General features: G+C 44.3%; 1 protein-coding gene across 1 annotated transcript in view; it reads left to right on the plus strand.

The window, feature by feature from the left end:
* Positions 1-18,084, plus strand: part of LOC139153215 (microtubule-associated protein 2-like) — a 157,849-nt gene that overhangs the window by 22,126 nt on the left and 117,639 nt on the right. The window contains exon 2 of the mRNA XM_070726858.1: positions 8,769-8,819. The gene's annotated coding sequence lies outside the window, so the exon portion shown is untranslated. The remainder of the gene's footprint in view (positions 1-8,768; positions 8,820-18,084) is intronic.

Here is an 18,084-nt window from a genome sequence, read left to right on the forward strand (position 1 = left end):
AAAACTTCAGAAGAGAAGGATTTAGGGGTAGTGATTTCTGACAGTCTCAAAACGGGTGAGCAGTGTGGTTGGGCGGTAGGAAAAGCAAGTAGGATGCTTAGCTGCATAGCTAGAGGTATAACAAGCAGGGAGATTATGATCCCGCTATATAGAGTGCTGGTGAGAGCACATTTGGAATACTGTGTTCAGTTCTGGAGACCTCACCTACAAAAAGATATTGACGAAATTGAAGGGGTCCAAAGGCGAGCTACAAGAATGGTGGAAGGTCTTAAGCATAAAACGTATCAGGAAAGACTTCATGAACTCAATCTGTAGAGTCTGGAGGACAGAAGGAAAAGGGGGGACATGATCAAAACATTTAAATATGTCAAAGGGTTAAATAAGGTTCAGGAGGGAAGTGTTTTTAATAGGAAAGTGAACACAAGAACAAGGGGACACAATCTGAAGTTAGTTGGGGGAAAGATCAAAAGCAACATGAGAAAATATTATTTCACTGAAAGAGTAGTAGATCCTTGGAACAAACTTCCAGCAGACGTGGTTGGTAAATCCACAGGAACTGAATTTAAACATGCCTGGGATAAACATAGATCGATCTTAAGATAAAATACAGAAAATAGTATAAGGGCAGACTAGATGGACCATGAGGTCTTTTTCTGCCATCAGACTTCTACCGTGTTTCCCCGAAAGTAAGACAGTGTCTTACTTTCTTTTTATCCCCAAAAGCCCCACTATGTGTTACTTTCGGGGTATGTCTTATATTGGAAAAAAATTGTCGAAGGCGGCATCTCCCCAGAGTCCAGAAGGGCAGCCGCGGGACAGGAGCCTCGTGAGCCCTTTTCCAAGTTCAACCTCAGGGCTCCAGGGCAGCCTCCTCAAGGGCGACAGCCGCCCTCGTTCTCCTCCTCTTCCTCCTCCTCCATCACCGCTGCCATGCCGCGCTGCTCACCCAGAGCGAGGGGAGGAGGATCTGAAGAGAGCGGCAATGGGAAGGAAGCGCCCCGACCTCGTCTCGGGCGACAAGGGGTGGAAAGGGGGGGGTCCTTTCAAGCGGCGCTGGGCGAAAGAGGGTGGGCGGCCAGCAGCAGAAGGCGAGAGGTGCCTCCTTCTCCGGCTCTCCGGCAGATTGAGCGCGCGAAGAGGCGCACTTGGCGAGCGGCACTTCCCCGCGGCACTTGGCGAGCGGAGAGGCAGTTGCCTCGCCTGCCGCCCCACTCTGGGGGTCCTTGGCTTCTGCTGGGGGTGGGGGGGGGTCCGGACGCCCCCTTCTCCGGCTCTCCGGCATATCGAAGAGGCACCTCTCACCTTCTGCCGCTGCCCGCCTGCCCCCTTTCGCCCAGCGCCGCTTCGGAAGGCCGGAACCCTCCCTCCCTCCGCAGACCCAGAGATAAAGGAGGCGTGGAGCGGGGAGAGCCGCCTGGCAGAGCGCTTGCAGGCGGCGGCGGGGGGGATGACGGTGGGGGGGGACGTATGTCGAGGTTCTACTGTACCCCGTGTTTCCCCGAAAGTAAGACATATGTCTTACTTTCGGGGTACGGCTTATATTAGCCAACCCCCCTGAAACCCCCGATACGTCTTACAATTGGGGGTGTCTTACTATCGGGGAAACAGGGTATGTTTCTATGGGAATCTGTCCGGGAAGATCCCATAGGGAGATCCTACCAAGGGACCTTTTAACTATTGTAAATATCTTCCACCTGACTGGAAAATGCTGCAGTGGTCATAAATGCAAGAACCAATCATAAGTCCCTTTTTATTAGTGTGGTTGTAACTTCAGATGGTCACTAAATGAATGGATGTAAGTTGAGGACTCACTATGTTGTCCATCTCACCAGAAAGTACATTATCCTGATTGGTATAAATCAAATTGATTATTGTTGAACAAGATCTATGAATTCAAATTAATCTTATTTATTTAAATAAAACAAGCTTTGAAATATGACCTCATTTTAATGTTTCTAATAGGATAGGCAGTCCTCATCTTATAACAGTTCACTTTGTGACTGTTCAAAGTTACAGTGGCCTTGAAAAAAATGGACTTGTGACTGTTTTTCACACTTAACAACCGTTGCAGCATTTTCATGCGATGAAAATTTGGACACATGGCAACTGATTCAGATGTATGATGTCCCATGATCTCCTTTTGCAACCTTTTGACGGGCAAAGACAATATGGAAGCCAAATTCACTTAACGTCTGTGTCACTAAGTGAGGAATTGCAATGTTTCACTTAGCAACAGTGGCAAGGAAGGTCATAATTGAGGGGGGGGGCAAATTACATAACAAATGTCTCTCTTAACAACCAAAATTTTGGACTTGCCGTGTGGGCATAATTCATATTTACGACGTTGGTGTTTCCCAGAGCCACACAATCTCATTTTGTGACCGCATTGACAGGTCAAATGAATGAGGAAAATGGATTTGCTTAACGTGTGACTGTACCGCAGTGCTCCGTTTAACAACGGTGGCGTGAGAGGTTGCAAAATGGGACAAAACATTCCTGTCGACAGAAATCCTGGTCTGATCGTCCGTCGTAACTCGAGCACTGTTTGTGTGTGTTCAATAAATGCAGAGGCTGCAGCGGACGTAAGTGTGAGAAACAGCCCCAGGTCTTGTTTTACAGTGCCGTTGTGAGTTCGAATGGCCACTAAACAAGTGGCCATAAGTGGAGGATTAGCTGCAGTGGGCAGCCATATCTAGCCTTCCCCTTGAAACCAGTAGTAGAAACATAGAAACATAGAAGACTGACGGCAGAAAAAGACCTCATGGTCCATCTAGTCTGCCCTTATACTATTTCCTGTATTTTATCTTAGGATGGATATATGTTTATCCCAGGCATGTTTAAATTCAATTACTGTGGATTGACCAACCACGTCTGCTGGAAGTTTGTTCCAAGGATCTACTACTCTTTCAGTAAAATAATATTTTCTCACGTTGCTTTTGATCTTTCTCCCAACCAACTTCAGATTGTGTCCCCTTGTTCTTGTGTTCACTTTCCTATTAAAAACACTTCCCTCCTAGACCTTATTTAACCCTTTGACATATTTAAATATTTCGATCATGTTCCCCCTTTTCCTTCTGTCCTCCAGACCAGCGTTTCCCAACCGGTGTGCCGCAGCACACTAGTGTGCCGCGAGACACCGTCAGGTGTGCCGCGCCACCCCTAGGAAGCTCCAGCTGGGTGGGGCGCTGCCGGTGCCGGACCGCCGTATCCGGCGTTCTCCTGCTGGGCCCCAAAGAAGGAAGGCGGGAAAAAGGAGGCAGGGGCAGGGAGGTGCGGCAGTAGGAGTAAAGGGAGCCGCGGCTGCCCCTGCCTCCCCACGGTGCCTCCGGCCAAATGCGCCCCTGGCTTCTCCGCCCTGCCCCATTGCCCGCCCGATCCGCCCCCTCTCGGCCGCCGCCGCTTCAAGCCTTGGGGCGCGATCCGCCCCCTCTCCTCCGCCGCCGCCTCCTGCCTTGGGGCGAGCAATCCAGGAGTCCGGGACTGTGTGGCTTTGCGCCATGAAGAGAAAACGGCCGACTTTTCCCTGCTGCCGTTTTCTCTTCATGGCGCAAAGCCACACAGTCCCGGACTCCCGGATCGCTCGCTTCTCCGGTCAGCAAAGCCATCTGCCCAGGAAAGCGCCTCGCTGGCTGGAGAAGCGAGCGATCCGGGAGTCCGGGACTGTGTGGCTTTGCGCCATGAAGAGAAAACGGCAGCATGGAAAAGTCGGCCGGGCTAACGGGAGGCGGCGCGAGGCCGGGTGCTGGGGACGTCTGGGAGGGCGAGGAGGCTGATGGCTGCTGCGCACTCCACTCTCTCTCCGGCTCTCTCTCGCTCTTTCTTTTTCTCTCTGTTGCTGGCGTGGTGAACGAGAGAGAAAGAGAGAGAGAGAAAAAGGAGGGGAGAGAGAATGAGAGAGAAAGAAAGCAAGAGAAAGAGAGGGAAAGAAAGCAAGAGAGAGAGAAAGAAAGGGGGAAAGGAGGGAGAGGGAAAGACATAGAGGGAGGGAAGGAGGGAGAGGGAAAGAGAGCAAAAAAGAGAGAAAGAAAGAAAGAGGGATGGAGAGAAAGAAGGGAAGGAAGGAAGAGAGAGAAAGAGGGAGGGAGAAATAGAGTGAAATGGAGGAAGAGATATTTTTTTTTGTCCAAACTTTTCTTTAGCCAGCCCCCCCCCAGGTTTCCCCAGGATTTTGAAAACATGAATAATGTGCCGCGGCTCAAAAAAGGTTGGGAAACACTGCTCCAGACTCTACAGATTGAGTTCATGAAGTCTTTCCTGATACGTTTGATGCTTAAGACCTTCCACCATTCTTGTAGCCCATCTTTGGACCCGTTCAATTTTGTCAATATCTTTTTGTAGGTGAGGTCTCCAGAACTGAACACAGTATTATTCCAAATGTGGTCTCACCAGCGCTCTATATAAGGGGATCACAATCTCCCTCTTCCTGCTTGTTATACCTCTAGCTATGCAGCCAAGCATCCTACTTGCTTTTCCTACTGCCCGACCACACTGCTCACCCATTTTGAGACTGTAGTTACTTTAGGAGCGGATACTCACCGCTGAGGCTTGTTATGGCAACACACAGCATGGTCGGAAAATGTTCTCGCCTTGGGTGGCTGGAAAAAATCTTTTTTTAATTGCTTGGCTGAAGCGTCGCATATCTGGAACACGGCCTGTGCATTCAAGGGCTGTGTGTCGTTACGTGGGAGTAAATTTTTTGGATCCCAGTGTGCAAAGCTGGATTGCAGCCACTTAAACCAGCATAGTTTAAAAAGGGGGACTCCAACTCCCAGAATCCCCTAGCCGGCATGCCTTGAAGAGGGAAGGACTTCAACTCCCAGCATTCCCCATTTCTCTCCATTATACACTGCTCAAAAGGATAAAGGGAACACTTAAACAACAGAATATAACTCCAAGCAAATCAAACTTCTATGAAATTGAACTGTCCACTTAGGAAGCAACGCTGATTGACAGTCAATTCCACACGCTGTTGTGCACATTCAACTTTGTACAGAACAAAGTATTCAGTGACAATATTTCATTCATTCAGATCTAGGATGTTATTTGAGTCTTCCCTTTATCTTTTTAAGCAGTATATAACTTTGTGGTGGAAGGTCTTAAGCATAAAACTTATCAGGAAAGACTGAATGAACTCCATCTGTATAGTCTGGAGGACAGAAGGGAAAGGGGGGACATGATCGAAACATTTAAATATATTAAAGGGTATAAGGTCCAGGAGGGAAGTGTTTTTAATAGGAAAGTGAACACAAGAACAAGGGGACACAATCTGAAGTTAGTTGGGGGAAAGATCAAAAGCAACGTGAGAAAATATTATTTTACTGAAAGAGTAGTAGATCCTTGGAACAAACTTCCAGCAGACGTGGTAGATAAATCCACAGTAACTGAATTTAAACATGCCTGGGATAAACATATATCCATTGTAAGATAAAATACAGGAAATAGTATAAGGGCAGACTAGATGGACCATGAGGTCTTTTTCTGCCGTCAGTCTTCTATGTTTCTATGTTTGTGGTTGGGGTTTTTTGTGGTTGTGTGTAGTTTTGTGTGGACTCACAAACCAATCCTCTCACACATTACAGTGAGCTATGTGTTGGTACTCACAACTGATCAAGGGTGCCAACACACACATTGTAAACTATATTTCCATCATTTGTGTATGTGTGTTGGATTGTGTCATGGGATTGGAAGGGAACTACGCAAATAACACAGAACGGTAAGTTTGGGTCCCGAAAAGTTGTTGTGTCAAATTGTTGTGGCTTTTAAAGTGGGGTTGCAACATTAAATTAAAATACAGATCGTCCTTGACTTAATTTGCTTAGTGACTGTTTGCTAAGTTACAATGGCTGTGCAGAAAGGACATGATCATTTTTCACACAACGACCGTTGCAGCATCACAGTCAGGTGATCACAATTCAGACAATTGGCAACTTGACTCATATTTATGACTGTCTCAGGGTCATGCATTGCTCTTTTGCGACCTTTAGTCAAACAAATTCAATAGATTCGCTTTACGACCACTCTGCTGACTGCAGGGATTCACTTAACAACCTGCAGCAAGAAAGGTCGTAAAATAGGGCACAACCCACTTAAGGACTGTCTCACTTAGCAACAGAAATGTTGGGCTCCGTTTGCAGTTGTACGTTGAGGACCCTCTTGTAACAGGGATTGACTTTTACAAATAACTGCACTGATGTATTTAACAACCACTGCGGGGAAGGTTGTAAAGTGAGGCAAAGCTCACTTAACAACTGTCTGGGCTTAGCAGCTATAATTTTGGGGTCTGTGTTGGTCATAAGTCGAGGACTCCCTGCGTTTTCATGTGGCTTTGTGCCAGCATCTAGGCTTATCACAGCTGTTAAACCAAGCAGATGCTAAGCTTAATTTTTGCAGGGATCCAGGCTGTCAATTTTGGGGCTCAGCCAGCTTGGAACCTCTGTTGTGGATAAACCCCAAAATTTTGTGTCTTAAAAATTAAAAATGAGAAAGAAAGAGAAAGGAAAAAAAGAAAGAGAAAGAAAGAATGGGAGTGTGTGTGAGAGAGAAAAAGAAACAAAGGGAGAGGGGAGAGAAAAAGAGGAGAAAGAAAGAGAGAAAAAGAGAGATAAAGGGAAAGAAAGAGAGGGAAAAAAGAAAGAAAGAAAAGAAAAAAGAAAAGAAAAAACAATCACGATTGATAGAAAGGAAAAGGGAGGGGTGGAATGAAGGAGAGAAAGAAACCGAGAGAGGGGGAGAGAAAAGGAAGGAAGAAAAAGAAGAGGAGAGGAAAGAGGGAGGGAATGAAGTACTGAGAAAGAAAGGAAAGAAAGAGGGAGGAAGGGAAAGAGGGAGTCAGCAGACAGAAAGAAAAAGGGAAAGGGAAAAAGAAAAAAGAAAGGGTGGGAAGGAAGGAGAGATAAAAGATTGAGAAAGAAAAAGCTGGAGAAAGAAAGAAAAAGGAGGGAGAGAAAAATGATAGAGAATAAAAGAGAAAAGGCAGGAAAAGAAAGGAAAGAAGAAAAGAGAAAGAAAGGAAAGAGGAAGAGAGAGAAAGAAAAAAAAATAGAGAAAAAGAAAGAGAAAAATTGGGAGAGAAAGAAAGGAAAGAAAAAGGGATGGCGGGAGGGCAGGAAATGAGATAGAAAAAGAGAAAGAAAGAAGGACAGAGAGAAGAAAGAAAGAAAATGAGTCATTTTTCAGCCTTCAAGGATAATCTCAAATAAATCTCTAAAATGATAAAAGTCAACAGCTTAATACTTATTTGTCTATGTATTTTTGATTAGATGGTTGTGGGGGATGAGTGACTCACAGGAATAAATGATGAAAAATACATCAGAAAGGGTTGTTTTTTTCCACATACAATACGAAAAAAAATTCTCATAAGGTAGTCCTCAATTTAAGACCGGTTGTTTCATGACTGTTCAAAGTGACAACAGCACTGAATAATCGTTTGACTCACTTAACAACGGCACTGAAGTCACTTATTAAATGCCTTGTTTAGCAACAGAAATGTTGGGCTCGATTTGTGGTCATAAGTTGAGGACTACTACTTAAAAAACAAATTTCCTCCTCGTAAGATCGCTTAGCTTGTTAAATTTTGATTGCAATTTTCATCATAAGTTGAGGACTACCTATCAAAGCATTAAATTTTCTGCCCCTAAAATCCTTTTAGGTGATTTAAATTTTGGCCTCAATTGCAGATGTAATTCAATGACTAACTAGAAAAGAAATGAATTTTCTCCTTGTAAGGGGCTTAGCCAGATAAATTTTGGGCTCTGTTGTTGTAAGTTGAGGATAAGTCATAAAAGAAGTAATTTTTCAACTCGTAAGACCCTTTAGCAAGTTAAATTTTGTGGTCGTAAATTGAGGACTATATAAAAGAAATAAATTTTCTCCTTGTAAGACTCCATAACATATTTAAATTTAGGGCTTGATTGGTGTTGAAAGTAAAGACTAGTTACAAAACAAAAGAAATTTTGCTCATAAGATCCTTTAGCAAAATTTTGGGCTCAATTTGGTCATAAATTGAGAACTACCTATAAAAGAATTAAAATTTCTGCTCATAAGATCACTTAATGTGTTAAATTTTGCTCTAGATTTTGGTCATAAGTTGAAGACTACCCATAAAAGAATTAAATTTTGCACTTGTAAGATTGCTTAACATGTTAAATTTTGGCTGTAAATCAAGGACTATCACAAAAGAATTAAAATTTCTGCTTGTAACACTCTTTAGCAAGTGAAATTTTGACCCCGAAGTTGTTGTAAATTGAGGATTATCTATTAAAGAATTAATTTTTCTGTTAGTACGATTGCTTAACAGGTTAAATTTTGGGCTTGGTTTTGGTCATAAATCGAGGACTAACCATAAAAGAACTACATTTTCCACTTGTAAGACTCCTTAGCAAGTGAAATTTTGGCCTCGATTGTGATAATAAGTCAAGGATTACCCCAAAGTTTGGAAACATGACCTTAAGCCATCCCGGGCAATCCCCCTTTTTTGTCCTATTCACCTATTTGGTAAATGGAACACTATAAAGAGTTTCAACTTAATTAAAGTTGATCCCGAACAACGTTTTAAGTAGCTTTGTCATTTGGATTATTCCCTTAATAACTCGCTGATCCTCCGAGCACGGGAAAAGCCGAACGGGACCCCACCTCCAAAAATGAAAGCTAACAATAAACGGTAAAATCTCGTACGGGTTAAGGCGATGAAGCAATATTCAGAAGACAAGAAATTCTGGAAAAGCCAATCACCCCTTTTCAATTTTCCTTTCTTTGTTGTTTTTTTGCAGAACACTTGATTTGTGAACTTCGAGACCTCCAGGGAGGTTTCTCGTCTTAAGGTAAGACTTATTAATCGTTGTAGGAACCACGTTGCGTGTTTCGGTATAAGCCTGAACTCAGGGTCAACTTTTGTTTGGAGAATATTTTGTCTTCTAGAGAGACACTACTTCGACCTCTTCCTTCTCTTCCCCTTCCTCCTCCTCTTCCTTCTTTTCCTCCTCTTCTCTTCCTCCTCCCTGTCCTCCTCTTCCTCCTCCCTTTACTCTTCCTCCCTTCCTCCTTCTCTCCATATTTTTCCTCCTCTGCTCCTTTCTCTGCTTCCTCCACCTCCTCCTTTTTCCTCTCCTTCCTTCTCTTCTTCCTTCTCCTCCATGTCATTTTATTTCTCCCCACTCCGCTTCCTGGTCTTCCTGCATCTTCTCCCATTCCTCCTCCTCCTCTTCTTCCTCTCTACATATCCTATTTTTTCCTGGCATTGGTGGCATTCCCTAGTTGAGTCATGAAACGTCCACAAGAAACCGACCCAGCTCAGATAGCACTACGGACCCAAAGTCCATCCTTCCTCCTCCCTCTCTTCTTCTTCCTCCCCTCCCTCCTCCTTTCCCCCTCCTCCTCTTCCTCTCTGTACACTCTATTTCTTTCTAGCACTGATGACATTCCCTAGTTGGGTCATAAAACGTCTCCAAGAAAACCACTCAGTCAGACAGGCCCAAGGACACCACAATTCCATCCCAAACTATAAAAATTCTCCTCTGTTAGTGTTTTTAGTTCTTTCAGTTTCCGTCTCCAGGAACACAGAAGAAAAGAGTTAAAAAGGGACCTTGGAGGTCTTCTAGTCTAACCCCCTGCTGAAGGGAGGAGACCCTTACTGAAATCCAGAGTTGGAAGAGACTTTAGAGGTCTTCTAGTGCAACTCATTCCAAATCTATTCAGGTCTACTTGGGTTAAAACCTCTTTTTTTAATAAAAAGAAAAGTTAAACTTTTTTGAAAGCAAAGAACTTTAGCCTTGAAATATTCATAAATGGTGATTGTTAACCCTGGCAGTTTAAGCTAAATCTCTGCTTTCTGCACACAATGGAGGGACAAGTAATCTCAGTTTCATCCCGGCTTAAAGCTTGCACAGAGCAACAGAGGAAAGGAGAATGTGAATTTATAATTTCTGAATTTCTGGATGTGACTGTATTTGGATTTGCGTCAAAATAGCTTGTAGCTAAATTGTCACTTTGTGGTTATGGTCTTTTTTTCCACCACCCCCATCTGGTGTGGGAAAAAAGTCAGAGGGAATTTGGGGGAAATTAGCTCATTTTTGGAGGCCAAAGGGAGCTGATACAATTGGGACGTTGCCATATAATATGCAAGAATGTTCCTTTTAAGGAGTGCGGCTTCTCGGCTGGGAGGAAGCGATGGGAAAAAAAAGGGAAATTGCAGAGGGAGAATTGCTGCCTTTATCTTTCTTCTTTAACCAGTTTCCAGATGTGCGTCTCACAAACTCACATCTGGGCCGACCAGAAGCTGTGGAGACTGGCCATCCTTTGGCCCAGGCAGTTGTTAGGAGTCTTGCACAGCCCTCCATCTTTTAGTGTGCCTGTTGGGAGTTCGATACAGGGAGTCCTCAACTTAATGGCCGCTATTGAGACACAGATTTCCCTCGCTTAGCACGCAGGTCTCTAGAGTTGAGAGCTTAAGGCCTGTGGACTTCAATTCCCAGCATGCCTCAGTCGGTGAAAATGGCTGTGGGATTTTGGGAGTTGAAGTCCACAAGTCTCCCAATTTGTGGACTTCAACTCCCAGAATGCCACAGCCTGTCAAGATGACTGTTGAATTCTGGGAGTCGAAGTCTGCAAATTGAAGGCTTTGTGAACATCGACTCTCAGCATTCCTCAGTAGGTGAAGATGGCTGAGGGATTCTGGGAGTTGAAATCTGCAAATTTATTTATTTATTTATTCCTTCCTTCCTTCCTTCCTTCCTTCCTTCCTTCCTTCCTTCCTTCCTTCCTTCCTTCCTTCCTTCCTTCATTCATTCATTCGATTGATTGGTATGCCGCCCCTCTCCGTAGACACGGGGTGGCTAACAACAGTAAAAAGACAATATGAGCAAATCTAATATTAAAAGTAATGTAAAAAACCCCAATTTAAGAAACCAATCCCACATACAGACATACCATGCATAAATTTTATAAGCCTAGGGGGAAGGGAATATCTCAATTCCCCCATGCCTGACGACAGAGATGGGTTTTAAGGAGCTTACGAAAGGCGAGGAAGGTGGGGGCAATTCTAATCTCCGGGGGGAGTTGGTTCCAGAGGGCCGGGGCCGCCACAGAGAAGGCTCTTCCCCTGGGTCCCGCCAGACGACATTGTTTAGTCGATGGGACCCGGAGAAGGCCCCCTCTGTGGGACCTAACCAGTCGCTGGGATTCGTGCGGCAGAAGGGGGTCCTGGAGATATTCTGGTCCGAATTTAAGCCAAGAAGCCCATAAGTTTTAAAAGTTGTCAAGTACGGCGATCCCTGGCTTAGCAAGTTGGTTACTAAGTGAGTCATGTTTTTGCCTTGGTTCCTAAGCGAGTCCTTGCAGTCATTAAATGAATCACCATCATGAAGCAAGTCGGGTTTCTCCTGTAATCAAATGACAATCACATAAATGCAGATTGATTTGCAAGGACCCAAATTTTGATCATGCAACTATGGGGGATGTGCTGTGATGGTCATAAGTGCGAGCTGATCATTAGAGTGAGACCAGATATGAGTGCGAGGACCAGTCATAAGTGTGAGGACATGTTACAAACCTGGGTACCTGTCATAAGTTCAATGACCAGTCATATGTGCGAGGAAAAGTCATTTGTTTGGACCGAGTGTGAGAATCTGTCATAACTGTGGACATTTGTCATAAGTGTGAGGACCAATCATAAATTTGAGAACCGGTCATAAATGGGAGGATTTGTCATAAAGGAGGGCACCTGTCATAAGTGTGAGGACCAGCCATAAATGTGAGGAGCAGAAATGTTAGGACCAGTCATAAATGGGAGGACCTATCATAGGTGTGGGCACCTGTGTGAAGACCAGCTATCAATGCAAGGACCTGACGTAAGTGTGAGGACCAGTCATAAGTGTGAGAACCGGCCATAAATTTAGGGACCGGTCATAAATGTGAGGACCTATCATAGGTGTGGGCACCTGTAAGAAGAACAGCGATCAGTGCAAGGACCAGTCATAAGTGTGAGGACCGGCCATAAGTGTGAGGACCAGTCATAAGTGTGAGAACTGGCCATAAATTTAGGGACCAGTCATAAATGTGAGGACCTATCATAGGTGTGGGCACCTGTGTGAAGACCAGTGATAAGTGCAAGGACCTGACATAAGTGTGAGGACCAGTCATAAGTGTGAGAACCGGCCATAAATTTAGGGACCAGTCATAAATGTGAGGACCTATCATAGGTGTGGGCACCTGTATGAAGAACAGCGATCAGTGCAAGGACCAGTCATAAGGGTGAGGACCGGCCATAAGTGTGAGGACTGGTCATAAGTGTGAGGACCAGCTGTAAATCACCTCCGTCACTGCTGTTATCTCTTCCAATTGTCACTAAAGGAACTGTTTGTGGTCATTGTTGGTGTTGTGGGTTGGGTTTTACCATCCCAGGAATTCAAACCAGGGATAGAAACATAGAAACATAGAAGACTGACGGCAGAAAAAGACCTCATGATCCATCTAGTCTGCCCTTATACTATTTCCTGTGTTTTATCTTAGGATGGATCTATGTTTATCCCAGGCATGTTTAAATTCAGTTACTGTGGATTTACCAACCCTGTCTGCTGGAAGTTTGTTCCAAGGATCTACTACTCTTTCAGTAAAATAATATTTTCTCACGTTCTGGAGAAGCAGCAATGGATAATAAATTCTTTGCAAGGGCAAAGTCTGGGGATTCTGAGTCTTCAAGTCAGTGAACAACTGTGATTTTCCTGCTCTTTGGGTCTTGGGATAGATTCACAAACCTGTTGGACTTCAGCCTGTCAAAATTCTAAGTTTTGGAGTCCAGGCCAGAGAGGCTCATGGGCTTCAAAAGCCATAATCCTTTCCCTAAACCGCTTTTCGAGGTTGAAATCTTTTTTAAGAGAGACCCCAAATCTTCTTTTCTCTGGATCTAATCCTGAAATTTCTCATTCCTGATGATTGTGACCGTAAACCTACTTCTTTCCCACATTTGGAGTCATGCCTGCAGTTTGCTGCCTGCCAACCTAGGATTTAACTCATTGATAATATTTCTGGGTCAATTGCCAGGCGATTGGGAGTTCTAGCTCCAGGTTTAGGAGTGAAAAAGCCTGCTGGGTGATTTTGGGCCAATCACTAGGAGATTGGGAGTTTTAGTCCCATTTTAAGCATAAAAACTGGCTGGTGACTTTGGCCAATCAGCAGGAGATGGGGAGTTTGTCCCGCCTTATCCATGAAAACAATCTGGGTGACTTTGGGTCAATTATCAAGAGATTGGGAGTTCTAGTCCCGGTTTAGGCACAAAAGTCAGCTTGATGATTTTTGGGCCATTAAATGCTCAGCAACATAAATTTTGAGTTCCATTGTTATTGTAAGTCGAGGACGGTCCTTACACAACAACTCCATATCTGGTGTACAGAGAGTCCTTGACTTACAACAGTTCATTTAGCGACCGAAGTTGCAACAGGATTGAAAAAATTGACTCACAACCGTTATTGATCCTTACAACCAACACAGCACGTTGATGTTGCCGGATCCAAATTCACATGCTCGGCTAACAACTCATGTTTATGACGGTTGCAACCTCCAGCATTCCCACGATCCCCTTTTGTGACGTCCATGGGAAAGGCAGATTCGTTTAACGACCATGTGAGAGTATTCACTTAACAACTGGGGCCAAGAAAATTTGTAAAATGGACCCAAACTCCTTGAAAAGTCTTGGGTAGTGATAGAAATTTGTAAAAAGAAAAATCCACATTTGGTGTAGTTTTTATTCACCAACTTGCATCTGTTTCCCGACTCTTCATTTGGAAGTAGCTTAAATTTAAAACCCCAAATTTAAATTCATTCCGCGGCTGTTGTGTGTTTATTCAAGCAGAAACTAGAATTAAAAACTCATTTTTTCCTCCGGCTGGGTAATTTGATATTATCATTATTTATTTTTTAATAATAGCCTGTCATCCAGCTTATAAAGACACGGCATTTTTAATTGCTAGGAGGATGTTCAGAATTATTCCTGTTAGCTGTAGGGAGCCATTTCTTGCAACATGATCACAATTAACCGTTTTGCTCCTCCGCTCAAATGACAGAGGCCGTCCTCGACTTACATCGCGAATGTAGTCCAAAATGTATGTTGCTAAGTGAGACTTTACAGGGAGTTCGGTCTCATTTTATAGAAACATAGAAACATAGAAGTCTGACGGCAGAAAAAGACCTCATGGTCCATCTAGTCTGCCCTTATACTATTTCCTGTATTTCATCTTACAATGGATCTATGTTTATCCCAGGCATGTTTAAATTCAGTTCCTGTGGATTGACCAACCACGTTTGCTGGAAGTTTGTTCCAAGCATCTACTACTCTTTCAGTCAAGTCATATTTTCTCACGTTGCTTCTGATCTTTTCCCCCAACTAACTTCAGATTGTGTCCCCTTGTTCTTGTGTTCACCTTCCTATTAAAAACACTTCCCTCCTGGACCTTATTTAACCCTGAATTTGTTGTCTCCTGTTGTTCACACTTAATGGTTGTTGTCTCCTGTTGTTCACACTTAATGGTTGTTGCCGCCTCCTTGTGCCTGCGGGATCAGAATTTGGGCGCTTTTTAAATTATTATTCTTATCATCATTATTATTATTATTCTTATCATTATTATTATTATTAATTAGATTTGTATGCTGCCCCTCTCCGCAGACACGGAGTGGCTCACAACAGTGATAAAAAAAACAATATACAATGACAAATCTAACATCAAAGTCTAAAATAACAATTTTACATTAAAAAACCTAAAAACTCCATTATATAAAAAGCATACATACAAACATACCATACAATCGGGGCATGGGGGCCGTCATAACTATGGCAACCCTCCCCAATTTAATCGCGTGACCAAGAGGATGCTGGCGCCAGTTGTTAACCGAGAAAAAGCCACTATCTCTTCAAATGGTCACTAAACCATCCTAAGTTGAGGACTATATGTATCTCATGCCAAGCCGACATGGAGAAACCTCGGCTTGTTTGCAGCAACGATTCCGGCCCATTTAAGCCCACGGGAAAGGAGATTATTTTGGGATCCATTAATAAAAACTCAAAACAGAAGCGGAAACACATCGGGAAAGGAAATAAGTTTGATTCCAACCCCCCCCGACATCCCCCCCCCTCGGGAAGAAACAATGAAGCATGCAGGCTGGACACATGGTGGTTTAAACACAGCTCCCAACAGGCTGAATAACAGCTGTTGAAAAATGAGAAAAACAGATTTAAAAACAAAAACAATAATCACCAGCTTTTGACTGATGGTAAGTTTGCCCTGGGATTCCCACCCACCCTTTGTATTTTGCAGGGCAAACTTTTGCAAATTATTTCTTCCTTCCTTCCTCTCCCCCCCCCCCCGAAAGTTAATCCTGCTTTGAATTGCTTAAAAAGTGGAATCTATTATCTGACTATCTCTACCCCCCTCTCTCTGTCTCTCTATCTCTCCTTCCCTCTCTCTCCCTCCCTCTTTCTCTGTCCCTCCGTCCCCTCCTTCCTCCATTCCTCTCCCCCTCCCTCCCTCTCTCACTCTGTCCATCCATCTATCCATGTTGTCTGTCTGTCTATCCATCCACCTACCCACCCATCAACCTGTCCATCCATCCATCTACGGTCTATTTCTTCTGTCTTCTCTGCACTCTTTAGTATTTGTATCAATCATTTTATCTACTCAATCATCCACGCATCATTCTCTCTTCCCCTTCCCTCCTAGTCTACTCTTCATTCAAGTATCTATTTCTATTTCTAACTTGTATTACTCCTATTTTTATTATTTCTATTTCTGTTCTATTTTATTTCATTCCATTCCTTTTTATTTTCTGGTCTTGCCTTTGGCCCGTGGATTTCCTGGTGGTGTTCCATCCAAGAATCTATCTGCGTTGACCTTACTTAGGCTTCCAGGCTTAACTAGGTCCACCTCTTGTCATCTCCTAATCTGTCTGACATTTTGGTGGACCTTGGTGCTCTGAGCTTGGTTGCTTCCTTGTAGACGTTTCATGACCCAGCGAGGGAACATCATCAATGCTAGGAGGTGTTCTGTCCTGGCTATGAGCCACCCAAGAAATAGGTCCACACACATGGATTTGACAAGATGTAAGCCTGTAATTTCTAATAGTTTAGTAGCAAGGAGGGTTAAAAGACATCAGCAAAACCAAAACTAAGTCCGTTCATCACAGCTGGCTCATTAGAGTCTCAAGCAGTACTGGAAACTCCCAAATAATCTCTCTTTGATCTCAGATCCCTAATTAACATGACTCACACTGAGTTGGCAGGAAGCCTGGAGATACAGATTTCAGCTTCTTAATTTGTAATTCACCTAAATAATCCAAGAGCCAAATCCAACAGGTCATCGCTCACATTAGAAAGTTGACACCTGCACTTGCTCATCATAAGACTAACCCTTAAATATCCAAAAGGCGTGACCAAGTGTTCTATAGATCTATTCATGCAGAGACCTCCTCCTGCTCAGCCACTCCTGCCTTCTGGCAACTCTGCGCACTCTGGCCTCAATAAGAGGCTCCTCCTCTTCTGAGTCACTCATGTGCATCTCTGGAGGTGCAACAGGCCCTGATTGGCTTTCAGCCTCTGGTTCTCCACCTCTCCGACCTTCTCGCTATCAGACCTGGGTGCCACGTATGCCGGCCTAGGATACCAACCCACACCCGTCCCTCCATCCTCAGAATCCGCGATTAGCTGCGCAGGATGCAGACAGGCCCCAACAGGAGGGAGGGAGGTTTGCTCTCAATTTACATTCATTAAATTGTGAGCATGTCATCCAACTCGCCTATTGGGTTGAGTCCGAATGAGTTACAGGTTTAGAAAACGGATGGAATAATTCATTAAAACAAGAATGTGATGCAGATTAAAATAATAATAATTAATTTTAATTGAATAATAATTTATTAGATTTGTATGCCGCAGATTCGGGGCAGCTCACAACAATAATAAAACAGTGTAGAACGAAGAAATCTAATATTTAAAAGAAAATATCTAAAACCCCATTATTTTAAAAACATACAACACAAGCATACCATAAATAAAACTATATAAGCCTGGGGGAGATGTCTCAATTCCCCCATGCCTGGCGGTATAGGTGGGTCTTAAGCAATTTACGAAAGGCAAGGAGGGTGGGGGCAGTTCTGATCTCTGGGGGGAGTTGATTCCAGAGGGCTGGGGCCGCCACAGAGAAGGCTCTTCCCTTGGGCCCCGCCAGACGAAATTGTTTAGTCGACGGGACCCGGAGAAGGCCAACTCTGTGGGACCTAACCGTTCGCTGGGATTCCTGTGGCAGAAGACGGTCTCAGAGGTATTCTGGTCCGATGCCATGTAGGGCTTTATAGGTCATTACCAACACTTTGAATTGTGACCGGAAACTGATTGGCATCCAGTGCAGACCACAGAGTGTTGGAGAGACGTGGGCGAACCTAGGTAACTCCACAATAGCTCTCACGGCCGCATTATGCACGATCTGAAGTTTCTGAACACTTTTCAAAGGTAGCCCCATATAGAGAGCATTACAGTAGTCGAGCCTCGAGGTGATGAGGGCATGAGTGACTGAGCAGTGACTCCCTGTCCAAATAGGGCCGCAACTGGTGCACCAGGCGAACCTGGGCAAACGCCCCCCCCCCCCCCGCCACAGCCAAAAGGTGATGTTCTAATGTTAGCTGTGGATTGAGGAGGATGCCCAAGTTGCGGACCCTCTCCAAGGGGGGCAATGGACGGACAGATGGAATTGTCCTTGGGAGGCAAAACCCACAGCCACTCCGGCTTGTCAGGGTTGAGTTTGAGCTTGTTGACACCTATCCAGACCGCAACAGCCTCCCGGCACCGACACATCGCTTCCTTCATTGCATTAACAACGTACCAAAATTTTACAGCGATACACAAGTTTTTAGAAGTAGGCCAAAACTTGGAAAAACAGGCGTTTGTGATCTCGATCCTATCGAAGCCTCCTGCAAGTGTGTGGATCTTTTGAGACGAGGCACACAACCAAAGTAGACGGGACTTTTGACACTCCGCCCACCACCTTTGATGCTTGTAATAGGAGATCATCTTTGCTTTCTCTTCCGTGAGAATCTCAGGAGTAGAGGTTG

This window comes from Erythrolamprus reginae, chromosome Z (genome assembly GCF_031021105.1).
Source record: "Erythrolamprus reginae isolate rEryReg1 chromosome Z, rEryReg1.hap1, whole genome shotgun sequence".
In the NCBI taxonomy this organism is placed as follows: domain Eukaryota; kingdom Metazoa; phylum Chordata; class Lepidosauria; order Squamata; family Dipsadidae; genus Erythrolamprus; species Erythrolamprus reginae.